The sequence below is a fragment of the Canis lupus genome, chromosome 16, assembly GCF_011100685.1.
Source record: "Canis lupus familiaris isolate Mischka breed German Shepherd chromosome 16, alternate assembly UU_Cfam_GSD_1.0, whole genome shotgun sequence".
Lineage (NCBI taxonomy): Eukaryota > Metazoa > Chordata > Mammalia > Carnivora > Canidae > Canis > Canis lupus.
Window position 1 is genome coordinate 8,946,751 of NC_049237.1, and position 12,589 is coordinate 8,959,339.

Sequence of the window (12,589 nt, forward strand, 5' to 3'; positions counted from 1 at the left end):
CTCATCACTCACTCTGTGGTTTCTATCCTCTAGCCAAGGCGTCCTAGTAATACTACCAGTAGCCTACAGCTGTGTGGCTCCTCTCAGTTCCTAAAGAGCTTTGATTATAGTCTCTGCATCTGAACCTGAGGCATGGAGGAGCCCATGATGTTGTCCAGCTCCTGAGCGGCAGAGCTGTCTTTCAGACCTGGGCCCTGTGGCTCTGCAGGTGCCCCTTGCTGCCACCTCTCTGGATGTAAAAAAAAAAAGAGAGAGAGAGAGAGCTCAACTTGGTGACCCCCACCCCAGTCTGGTATTGGAGGTTGCAAAGGCCACTATTCTGTGCATATATGACTGGAAGCATTTACATGAATACTGGATAAAGAAGTCAGAGCAGCCCAGGTGGCTCAGTGGTTTAGCACCACCTTCGGCCCGGGGCATGATCCTGGAGTCCCAGGATCAAGTCCCACATCGGGCTTCCTGCATGGAGCCTGCTTCTCCCTCTGCCTGTGTCTCTGCCTCTGTGTGTGTGTGTGTGTGTGTGTGTGTGTGTGTGTGTCATTAAAAAATAAAGTCTTTTAAAAAAAAAAAGAAGTCAGAGGTCACTAGGCACCAGATTTGAGGGGGAGATGCTTCATGGAGGAAGAGGCTTGCAGTGTACCTTGAAGACAGGGTAGGAATTAGCAAGGCAGAAGGCAGGGGGAGAGTGTACGGGCTGAGGCAGGTGTAAGCAGAAATGTGCATCTCTAGTAGTGGTCACAAAGGAAGCTGTCAGAGATAGAGCCAAAGGAGTGTGGTGCGGCCAGATGACAGAGGGCCCTGAGAGTTGAGTCGGGGAGCACACTTAGGACCGCATAGAGGAGAGGGAGCTAGAGAAAGCCTTGCAGGAACGTAGGCAGGCACCTGAGTGGTAAGCTTGTCATTGATTCCCAGGAAGATCTAATAGGGATTATTTGGAAAGTGGTTTATAAGAAACTATGGAGCAATCATAAGATGCCCATGTGACTTCCCTGAGAAAAAAGCATGCAAAATGAAACCCATTTATTTTCTGCACAGCATTCTTGGAGGGATAGGTCTGCGGGGGGAGGGGCGGACAGTAGGAAAATCCTTACCTTTATGTGGTTCTTTCCTGGTAAAAGTACATTCTGAATTTCATCTTAGCACTTGAGAAGCGTTTGAGAATCTGTGAGCAGAGTGGACAAATACAGACTGGACAGGGGAAGAGTTGGGTGGCTTTTAGCTGGCAGGCCCTCAGTCGAAGAGCACGGATTAAAGATTTGTTTCACTCAGAGGAAAGTCTCCTAAAGCCACAGAATTCTGTCCATGTGAGTGAACTGAATGAAGACAGAAGAGGCTTGTTTGTCAAGTTTGTGGGTAACACAAACTTTGGAAGAACTCCTAAGTTCCTGAATGATAAAATCAAAATTGAAAAAGATCTCAATAAGACAGAAGCATGAGTCAAGTTAACCATATAACATGTAGTAAGACTCGTTTAGTCTTAGCATGTTTTTTTTAAAATCAATTAATGGGGGAAACCTGAATTAATGGTAGAACATATTAAAAGATTTGGGGATGGGAAAGGCTCGGGGGGAGACAGTTATGAGGGTGGGCGATCAGTATCCAATGGCTGTCCCGAGGGGCGATGTGGTCTTTGGACAGAGTAAGAAAGACAGTATTTAGAACAAGGGAAGCAATCGTCTTGTTTTATCATATTTTGATCACACTCTTATCAGGAGTGGGAGCAGTTTTACTTTCGATGTGAAGGGTGGTGGTAAAGGAATCTGGGGCGTTTAACATGAAGGAGCAACACCTCGGGGTTCATGACAACGAGCTCCCAATATGCAGACCATTGCCGTGTTGGCAACCCCACCGACCGGGAGACTTGTCGCGCACTGGTCAGCGGTGGACGCAGGGAATTCCAGGGTGGGCAGATTCCGATTCGGCGAGCAGCTCATCAGTGCAGGATTAGACAGAGGTTTGCTGAGTAGTTGTCAGGGATTCTGGAGAAGAGAGTTTTCATGTGGGTCTAAGGCTGTACTCCCATGGTTTCTAGCGTATGTCACCCAGCCGTGTGCTGGAGCTGGCTTGTGCCGGCTTGCAGGAGCTGACTGTTAAATAATCAGGAATGTTGCAAGCTAGCAGTGAAACTGTTGGCAGCTTGAAGTCAGCCATGGGGGCAGCCTTTATGCCAAAGAAGTCCACAAATGTTATGGATCTGCCCCCACCCCCCACCCCCAGCAGCAGTGTACCAGCACCCCACCCCACCGATACAGCCCAGAATAAAGAGTGTCTGTTAGAAGCCGTGATCCCCTGGAATGTGAAAGAGCAGATCGGGGAAGGGAACGTTCGTGTTCATGTCCTTTGGACTTTTCCAGATTCTGTTTCTCTTCATTGTACGCCGCTCCCCTTGTTGGTTCCCAAACCGTTGCCTATCTTCTGCCGAGATCTGGGGCCTGTGAGTTTCTCTGTCACCAGATCTGCCGGGGAAACTCGAATGTCTCCTGTTTCTTGGCATAATTCTTTCCTTGTTATATAGCTAGACTGGCTAGCCCTATGCAAGAGGTGGTTCCCAGCCCATTCTCAGCCACTAGCCAAAAGGACTGAATCACAGAGGAATTCAGCCATTGAAATAAGATTCGGAAACACCTGGACTGTCGAGAACACGTGATTACAGGTACAAGGTCCAACTCATGGATGTAACAGAGCCCTGCAAGCCATATGGCAGTACCTGTCCAGATGATAGGGCTGTGTGGGTTGACCTCAGATCAGCCCCGGGCCCCCTGGCAGAGAGCAAATAGTGATTTTAATTCTATTGTTTATTTCTCATTTCTTTTTAAAGAAAAGATTTGAATAAAGTCTGAATCATCATGTAAAAGGAAAAAGCAAATGTCCTGTGGTAGACGTGCTAGGCAAATCATCCGTCGTCATGCAAATTCTGTTTGAGCTTATTGAGGCTCTAAGTTTAAAAAAAAAAATTGTTCTTACTTTTCTGATATGTCTACTATGTACTATTTCAAACCCCAGAGACTTTTCTGTTTTCCCCCATAATGCCTTGTCTCCGCTCCCTCCCCTTTTTGGTTTCCCAGGAGACAGACAATAGCACCCAGGAATGGTTGGGCCACAACCAGATATGAGCTTCTATAACTGTGAGAGGCCTTTCCAGCAAAGTTCATATTTGCAGCCAGGGAAGCTGTTTGTATTTGATAAGCGTTTCTCTTGCCAAAATTACCCGTCCAGAGGTGATTTTAGAACCAGGGGAGCAAGCAACTCTGAATCTCAGTGTTCAAGTTATGAATAAGAGAGTGGAGGCATAGGTGTTGCTGTTAACGAGCAGTCAAGTATTGTAGAGCTGTGCCTACAGCCAAACCAAGTAAAGACGAGCCAGCTAGCCAGCTCCCTGTATGATGATGGGGGGTGAAGAGGGGTCAGGGAGAGCCGAATAAAAGAATGAGGACAAGGCAGGAAGAAAGGGAAGAAAAGAAAGGAGTTTACAGGCTGCAGACACGCCCTTAGAAAGACTTCTGTGGTTCAGGCCACGGACAGGGAATAAAGAGGAACGGCATTCCTACAGCAGAAGCTCTAGAATGACAGGAGGTGACATGACTATCACGCTAACCAGAGGCCTGACCTGGATGGCCAGGAACCCAGGGAAGAATCCCACTTCAGATGTAAAAAAAAAAAAAAAAAAAAGCTACAGCCGCAGCCTGGGATTGGAATTGGGTTTACCAACCAGAGTTCTGACCCCTGCGGGGGCTCAGGGCCTGGAGAATCTAGCAACAGGATGGACTTGAGAAAGGCGGCTTATGACTTGAAAGAGTACAGAAGGAATTGAATGCCATTAAATTCAGCTGCATGAGCTGCGTACCTGGGCACACTCATGGAGCAGAGGGTTTGGTTTGAATGGCTTAATTGTGACATGCGGCAGGGAAGAGGTTAGGAAAAGAGATACTCCCAGGAAAGAAGTAGGGCAGTGAGGAACTGTGGACACCAGGGACATAGAAAAGCCGCTGAGCTCAGGAAGGTGTAGTGCTTTTCAGCCAAGAACGTCCCTCCCGACCCCTTTGCCCTTGGTGGCCACAGAGAAACAGGGGCCCTATTGTTTTGGATCAGCCACGTGCTGTTGGCCTGAGTGAGAAATATGTCCACCAGTCAGCATCTTGCCTTCCCTGGCCAGGCTTCCAGGGGAGAGTTAAGTCCTCCTGCCCTGAGGAATCCATTGTGTGTACTGAATCCACTTCTCTCCCAGACTCCTGATGCTGCATTAGAAGGTGATAGTTACTCAGATGATTCTCCGTGTTGACGGTTCAGATGAAGAACCCTCCTTGACAAAGACTGGCAATGCCATGACCCAAGACGGGCTTTCCAGTGTAAAATCAGCAAACGTGTTAGCAACCTACTGGGGTTCTATCCGATGAAGATGGCAGGTAGAAGCTGTGATAGTGGACCCTTGGAATTAGGCCTGTGCGAAACAAGATCTTATCCCACCTTTGAAGCGCCTGCAGAATTTGCTCTGTCACAACTCTGTCTCCTGTCTCTACCCGGGATTAAATCTTTTCATTAATAAACCAAATCTGTGCTTCCAAAGGCTTTCCCATGTTGAAACTTCCAGGAGAGTTGGCATTAACTTTCATTTCTATGAAGAAAATTTGGTTTCGCTTTCCCATTTCTCATGGATATTATTCCATGAAAATAATTTCGTGGAATTGAAAATGCTTGGCTCATTATCCCTTAATAGCCTGGTCATTTCTATAGCGTACATGGAATGATTGAGTGAATTAAGCTTATAATTAAATCTTTCTTATATATTGACACTCAGTTGATCTTTACCCCAATGTATGAAGTGATCAGTAAGAATTATTCTCACCATCTTAAGTTCAGTAAACATAGGTAATAACAGTTAAGAGACTCAACCAGAAATGCGAGGTAGGTAGGTGGCAAAGTCTTATATAGAACCCAGGTCTCGGGACGCCTGGGTGGCTCAGTGGTTGAGTGTCTGCCTTTGGCTCAGGTCATGATCCTGGGATCCAGGATCAAGTCCCACATCGGGCTTCCTGTGGGGAGCCTGCTTCTCCCTCTGCCTATGTCTCTGCCTCTCTCTCTCAGTCTATGTCTCTCATGAATAAATAAATAAATCTTAAAAAAAAAAAAAAAAAAAAAGAACCCAGGTCTCATACTTGATCTAGAAATCTTTTTTTTTTTTTTTAAGATTTTATTTATTTGAGAGGGCGGGGTGGAGAACGGGCAGAGGGAGGGGGCAGAGAAAGAGGAAAAAGCAAGGAGCCTGATGTAGGGCTCGATCCCAGGACTCTGGGATCACAGCCTGAGCCAAAGGCAGATGTTTAACTAACAGAGCCACCCAGGCACCCCCTGATCAAGAACTCTCAAAGGGCATCTAGAAGAATGGTGGCTAGTCACATGGTGTGAGAGGAAATAACTCAAGTACTCGTGTTTTGGTGAGCACATATCATATAATCACACTGTGTTCAGTGATGTGGATGCCTAAGAAAAGAAGATGCCATAGTTTTGCATGGGGAAGCTTACAGCTAAATTGGAGAGACCGAACTGCTCTACCTACAAACAATTATATTTAATGGAAGGTGAGTGAAGGAAAAGAGAGTTCTGGGCTCTCTGCACTCAGAAAGTTCCTGGGGGAAGAATTGAAAGTGAATCTTGAGCAGAAATAGGCATGCATAACCAGACAGAGGCCAAGAAGAGTGCTGGTCTAGCAACCAGGGGGTTGTGGCCAGGGATCATCTGCTCAAAGGCAGAAGGTACAGGTCCTGTCTATGTGTCGAGATGTGTAGAGATGAAAACGCCGAAGGTGAGATCTGAAAGCTCAGTATAGGTAAGGCCTGAGGATTAGGACCAGTAAAGTGAAAAATCAAATAGACAAGGTCTAAAAGGACATTTGGGTCATCTTGAGCCATTCTAACAGCACATTCTAACAGTGACCTGCAATGCCAAGGCAAACACTGTCCCACGGAAGACTCTGGGCTGGTGTGAAGCAGTAGCAGACAAGGTCAGGGGCTCTTGGTTACGGCGGAAGCCTGGGTAAGCCTGGAAGGACAGCTCGTAGACGTGGCAGTCGAAGTGAGCTCTTAGGATAGGAGAGGGAACAGGCGAACGAGAAGAGAAGTTAGGACTCGTACATAGAAACCCGGTGGGAGGGATCCCTGGGTGGCGCAGCGGTTTGGCGCCTGCCTTTGGCCCAGGGCGCGATCCTGGAGACCCGGGATCGAATCCCACATCGGGCTCCCAGTGCATGGAGCCTGCTTCTCCCTCTGCCTGAGTCTCTGCCTCTCTCTCTCTCTCTCTCTGTGACTATCATAAATAAATAAAAATTAAAAAAAAAAAAAAAAAAAGGAAACCCGGTGGGATAAAGAGATAGAAATGGCTGTTCTGCAGCCTGGGAAACCATTAGAATTTGGGTTTCACATGATAAGCAAATTGGTTCTTGAGGAAGGGAGTGAGCTCCTGAGGGCCTTGTTTTGGAGATGAAGGAAAAGTGGTTCTGTCTCGATAAATGGGGTGGCTTAGAAAGGAACCCTGTTTTGGAGGAGGGGAGGTGATAGATCAATCTGAGGCATCCAAATAGGGACTAAGGCTTTGAGATTACAGACGAAGAGCCCAAGGAGAAAGTGGGGCGGGCGTTCAGCTGGCTGGCTGTTGACACCTGGCAGTGAACGGGTTCCAGATGGGGGCGGGGGGGGGCCAGGGTAAGGGAGCAAGACAAGGCAGAGGACCAGAGCCAGCACCGGGAAGAGGAAGAGGGGAGAAATCATTTGAGGTCCAGGAAAACACATAGACCAAAGGGGATTTTGACAGTGGTTGGAGATCATCAGGGTCCGTCATCAAAGGGAGAGGAGGAAGCACAGGATGGGAACTGAGGAAGAAGAAGAAGAGGAGGAGGAGAAGGAAGAGGAGGAGGAGGCCAGGGGAGCCACTCGGTGGGAGGGCAGGTGCAGTGCATGAAAGCGGTTCCTCTCCTTCCCTTAGCGTGGGCCTCCTTGTCCGGGGAGCACCCCTTCTTTAGGATCATAATCAGTTACCAGTTGTGTTTCTAAAATCCAAGTCTAAAGTACCTTTAGATTGGATTTGTGAGTTGCTTTGGAACTGAAGGAAGGGTGTGTAGACTGTCGGGACAAGCGTCTGTCTGTGGGAAAGGAGAGAGCCGTAAGGAAGGGAAGGTGGGGTGGGCAGTGCCATTTAAGAAGGAAAGAGGGGCAGCCCGGGTGGCTCAGCGGTTTAGCGCCTGCCTTCAGCCCAAGGCGTGATCCTGGAGACCCAGGATCAAGTCCCACGTTGGGCTCCCTACATGGAGCCTGCTTCTCCCTCTGCCTGTGTCTCTGCCTCTCATGAATAAATCTTTTTAAATCTTAAAAAAAAAAAAAAAAAAGGAAGGAGAAAAGGAGGAGGAGGGCAGGACTCCCCTGCAGTGTGGGTAAGACCTCCGCCCCGCGTCTTCAGCGCCCGGAGCACTGAAAGCTCTCCAGCAGAGAGCTCTCACTTGGGGTCTCCCCACAACGTCCCCAGGAACCTCCTTTGCACTGCACTTATGGCTTAATCATTCCAAAGGAGAGGCCAAGATCGGTTTATGTATCATAAATTGCTTTGTTTGCTCGTGATTTGTTTCCCTTCTCAGTAGTTCCCTCCGAGTTCCCTGGTTTGCATCTCTCGTAGCTCCCTTAGCTACGCCTGGTTAGTGCCATTCCCTGTGGCCCCGTGGGCCCTTGGACTCGCCCCTACGCACCTCGGTTCCAGGCTTAGGACCCTCGTTCCTGCAGGCACGTCTTTATCCAAGGGACTTCCTCCCTGGTCATGGCATCCCTTATGCAGATGAATTCGTTTCCATTGCTCTTTGTTGCCTGTGAATCCGCGATTGCCTGGGATCAGAGGAAAACATTGCTAGAATCCTAGAATCACGGTGTTGGCAAGGACTTCAGAAATCACCCTATTCAGCCGCCCACTCACAGGAATTCCCTTCAACAGCTTTTGTTTAACTTATTAATAGCTTTTTTTCCTTGATTTAAGCTGTTCCCCAAAATAAATATCGGGTGGGTGATCTCGGGAGTGGTTGGAGAGTTGATATTACCAGGAACATCAGAAGGAGCAGGCTTTTTTTTAAAACCAGTCTTTTGCTGGCCTTGTAAGGATCGGCGGCGGCGGCGGCCTGGTCCTTCCTGCGTGGGCTCTCCGCCCTCGCCCATCACTCCCTCCTCCGGGAAGACGGCGCTGGGTGCTGTCACAGGGCAGGCTCGGGGACCTGGCGACGGGCTCAGTGAAGCCTCGACTGCTGCAGAGGTGCGGCGAGGACGCCTCTGCTTCCTAAATGCAAAGGCCGTTCCAAAGATATGTTTTTAATGTTGGACCTGGAGCACCTCATTTGTGCAGCAGCGTGTGTGTCCCGTGCTATTAAACACGTATGATTGTGGGCCCACTGGGTCCCTGCACCATCGGGACCCCGTTTTACTTTTTTTTGCCATTCAACACACCAGGCGGCACATAGATAAAACTGTCTCTGTGTTAATAAAGATGCGGTGTTGGGGGCTGGGAGGCGTGGTTTGCTTCCCACCTGCCTTTGGAAAGGATGAAACATTGTACAGGTGGGGAGGCTTTGCTGAGGCAGCAGAGAAGTTGGAGACCCTGGGTCAGAGGTCCCGGACTGTGCTTCTTGAAGCTCTGGAAGCTTCTGTCCTTTGCTCGCCTGTCAGCTCCCAGTGGCCCATCTCCAGCAGGGGCCTCCCTCCCCTAGGTCTGTGTGTGGCGATGGGGAGGTGTGACTCGTCCCATAAAATCCCTAAACCCACTGACCATGTCACAGCACTTAACAGTTCCTAGCATTGCATTTTCCAGTTACTCATATTGAGAGACAAATGCCCTTGTGTCTGCACTTTCTGAGCGAAAGAATCAAAGAATAGCTCATTGTCTTACCTCCAGGCCAGGGCACGGGAAGTACAGTAGTAGTATTTTCTGCCCTGGTGGCCTCTGCCCCTTACTCATACAGGCTAAGCCTGTCATGTCCTTTTCTTGTTCTCTTGAACATTCCTGGTGTTCTGTCTCTGTGCCTTTCCTTACACTGTTCCCCCGGCCTGCAGGCCCTGGCACTTCTCAGGACTCGCTAAAGTCTGCGTATCCCCGATGACCTTCTGAAGGCCTGCCTCCTGGAATTCTCCCCCTGTGGCGTGGAGTCCACCACAGTCCACTAGAGTTTAAGCTCCAGGGGCGCATGGGTGGCCCAGTCGGTGAAGCATCCGACTCTGGGTTTTGGCTCAGGTCATGATCGAAGGGTCATGAGATAGAGCCCTGCGTCAGGCTCCCCACTGGACATGGAGCCTGCTTAGGATGCTCTCTCCCTCTGCTCCTCTCCCCCTTTCTCTCTCCCTCTCTCTACCTCCCTCCCTCTTTAAAAAAAAAAAAAGAAAAGAAACAGAGTTTAAGCTCTGTGAGGACAGAAACTGTCTTTTTTGTTAATAACCAAATACCAAGCAACCAGCATATAGTAGATGCTCAGTAAATATTTGTTGACAGAAAGGCAGCGATTGCTGTCCTGTGTTACTTCCATCTGCACTCCTCTTCTATACGCCAACACCAGATGCTGAGCTTCTTGAGAACAGAAGCAATGGCTTTGTATCACCCTCTAGCAGAGTCTTGGACACACTAGGAGCTCAGTAAATACTGGGGATTAAGTTTATTACATAATCACTCAGTAATGGTCCCTGAGTGCTGGGTGGGGGTGAGGAAGCAGGCAGAGTGTCTTGCCCCTGCTCTCTCATCTGAAACCACCCAGGGCAGCATTTTTAGCAAGGAGAAGGGCCCCCCATCCTCCTCCCAACCAGCACTTGACTATTTAGGGAGGATATCAGGAACACGATGCTGTTAACATTACATTCCTCTTCTAAAAATTTGCAAAGGACCATATAGAATTGTTCAAGAAGCCGTTATCCAGTGGTTGGCTAGTTAATTCCTGAGTAAGCCACTTTGAAAACTGATTATAATCCTGTTTCAAATGCAGAGTTGGGAGAAGGCCAAAAAGGGTATATTATTGTATCTTGTAGGAGGGGAGAATCCGGCAGATATTCACTGAGTTACGGCGCCAGAGCCTTCCTTTCTTCTGTTATTGTAAATTATTGTGAGAGTGGAAAGCCAGATCAGCAAAGTGGGACTCCAGCATTGCACTTCCTCTCCGCTGAAGTCTTCCATAATGAAGACCTTCATAAACAAACATTGCACAAACTTAATGTGGGATCTCTCCTATTAAAGTTCATGCTGTTTAATGTAAAGCAGAATTGTTTCACAGTCCTCACAAGTTCTAAGGTGTCCCTTGCTTCTGGGGTAGTTTAATAAGAGAAAACTAGTTTTTTTTATCCCACAGAAGCCCCTAGGACACAGCTCAAACAGTAATTTTTGCTCCTCCACTTGTCTTCCTGCCTCTGCCTCTCTATTGGGCTCTCAAAATCAGGGGCCCATAGAGCCAGGAAGGTACCGGCAGTGAGCTGGCGAGGGGGTGGCAGGGGCAGCACTGGTCAGCCTGTGCAAATTGTTGCCAAGCACAAATGCGGAGCGCAGAGTTCACCAGGGCTTTGGATTTTCAGGAGAAGCTGAGAATCCAGGCTTTTAGGAAACGTCACCTGATTTCTAAATGTTAATAACTAATTCAGAAAAAATGTTAAATCTTTTTCGGGCCAAACAGCTTCCAGCTCTCTGTTGGATACTTTTCCGTGGGAGGGTCGTTTGGAAGCTTGGTCCCATCCCTTCCAGCCTTGCTGCCTGTGGGTACTTGAAAACCCCCCTCTCACATCACTTCTGTTATGCCACCAACCGTTTTAGGGGCCGTTTAATTAATTCCCATCCAGAGCCTCTGCTGCTGCAGGGAAGGGACCAAAGAGAGTATCTGCTACAATGTTGGGGGCCGGGCAGATGCTCAAGTAAGGCTTGAGGAGAGAATGAGTCCCCAACTTCCTTTCTGTGCCCTGTCCTCCCTTAGAGGTGCACCCACACTTGGGCATCACCTGTGGCTGTGCAACAAATGACCTCGAAACTCAGTGGCTTCACACAATAGACATGTATTCCTTCACGGTTTCTATGGGCCAGGAACTCGGCAGCAACTTGGCTGTACAGTTCTGTTGAAGTTCTCCTGGGAGACGGTGGTTCACGCTCATGGCTCGCAGGCCGCGCTGGTGGCTGCCAGGAGGCCTCCGTTCCTTGCCATGTGGGCATCTGCATGGGAGTGCTTGAGTGAGTGTCCTCACAGCATGGCACTGGCTTCACCCAGAGCCAGTGATCCGAGAGAGAGCAGGGTGTGCACAGCCGCCGCGTCCTTTATGACCTCATCTCACATGTCGCATGTCATCATTTCTGCAAACTCCTTTTCAGTGTTGGAGGAGACCACAGGAGGACGGTGAAAATGCCAGGGGGTGAGCATCACTGGGAGCCATCGTGGAGGCTGGCTCCATAGACTCTCCCCCCAGTAGATCCTTTTTAAACAAATGATCCAACACTGAGAGTAGTTTTTCAGAAAACATAGGGGAATAACAATTATATCATAGTGATCCATACCTCATAGTCATCCCATTCACTATCGTGTTCTTGAAATCAGCCTCAGAAATTAAATATCCTTTAAAAAAAAAAAAGGATTTTATTTATTTGAGAGTGCACGTTCTCGCCCAAGAGAGCATGAGCAGGGAGGATGGAGGAGGGACAGAGGGAGAGGGAGAAGCAGGCTCCCCCCCTGAGCAGGGAGCCGGATGCGGGGTTCTATCTGAGGACCCTGGGATCATGACCTGAGCCCATGGAAGACATTGAACCGACTGAGCTGTCCAGGGGCCCCTAAATATCCTATTTTTATAGCCCATCTTAGAATTGTCTTCTCTAAATATGTGATATCATTTTTTAAAAAATAATTTTCAAAACCTACCTGTATCACCTCTTAGAGTGATAGATTCAGGTGTACCAGCTGCTTTTCAAGGAAACCCTTTCAATTATTGCTTACCTCTGTCTGCTTCACGGGGTATTCCTTGTTCTCATATTCTCTCGGTTGCCTGAGATGACACTTCTCTACTGAACCTAATGTTTTTTAAGGATTTGAAAGGAAAATCCCCAAGAAGTAACATCCTGAATAAAGAGTAGGACCCCTTTGATATATTAATAGCACTTGTGAAGACAAATAGCCCCCAGGGATTCCCCGGGGCCCTCTGAATTAGTAGGAGGGGGCGCCAGTTAATCAGAAGCTGCAGACAGAGAGAGGGGTTACTCCAGTTCCTGTCGGGGGATCTATTTCTGGCACCTCCTTTCCAGCCTCCCACCCCAACTCAAACAGCAGGACTGAGTGGGCGCTGCTGGGACTTGCACACGTGCACACACACACACACACACACACACACACACACACCAGGCTGCACGTTACCTTTGCCTTCTTCAAGAACCACCCTTAATATTCATTGTAACCAGATTTCACCTGAATGAAAATGTTATGGGGAAGGAAAGGTGCCCTGACATGATTTCCCCGAGGAAAATCCCCACTGGTAGCTAGTGCTTATTTGTTCAATAAACAAAACCTGAGGCTGGGAATTGAAGGTCAACACAGGCAAATCCAGGAGCATGCCTGGGGGCT

General features: G+C 48.6%; 1 protein-coding gene and 1 long non-coding RNA gene across 2 annotated transcripts in view; one reads left to right on the forward strand and one right to left on the reverse strand.

Annotated features, from left to right (window-relative positions):
* Positions 1–12,589, forward strand: part of HIPK2 (homeodomain interacting protein kinase 2) — a 120,681-nt gene that overhangs the window by 41,850 nt on the left and 66,242 nt on the right.
* LOC111090237 lies at positions 1,284–11,585 on the reverse strand. The gene is made up of 3 exons (XR_005371247.1): positions 10,989–11,585; positions 7,730–7,862; positions 1,284–1,979 (listed from the first exon to the last, which is right to left on the reverse strand). It is a non-coding gene; the product is annotated as an uncharacterized LOC111090237 (long non-coding RNA).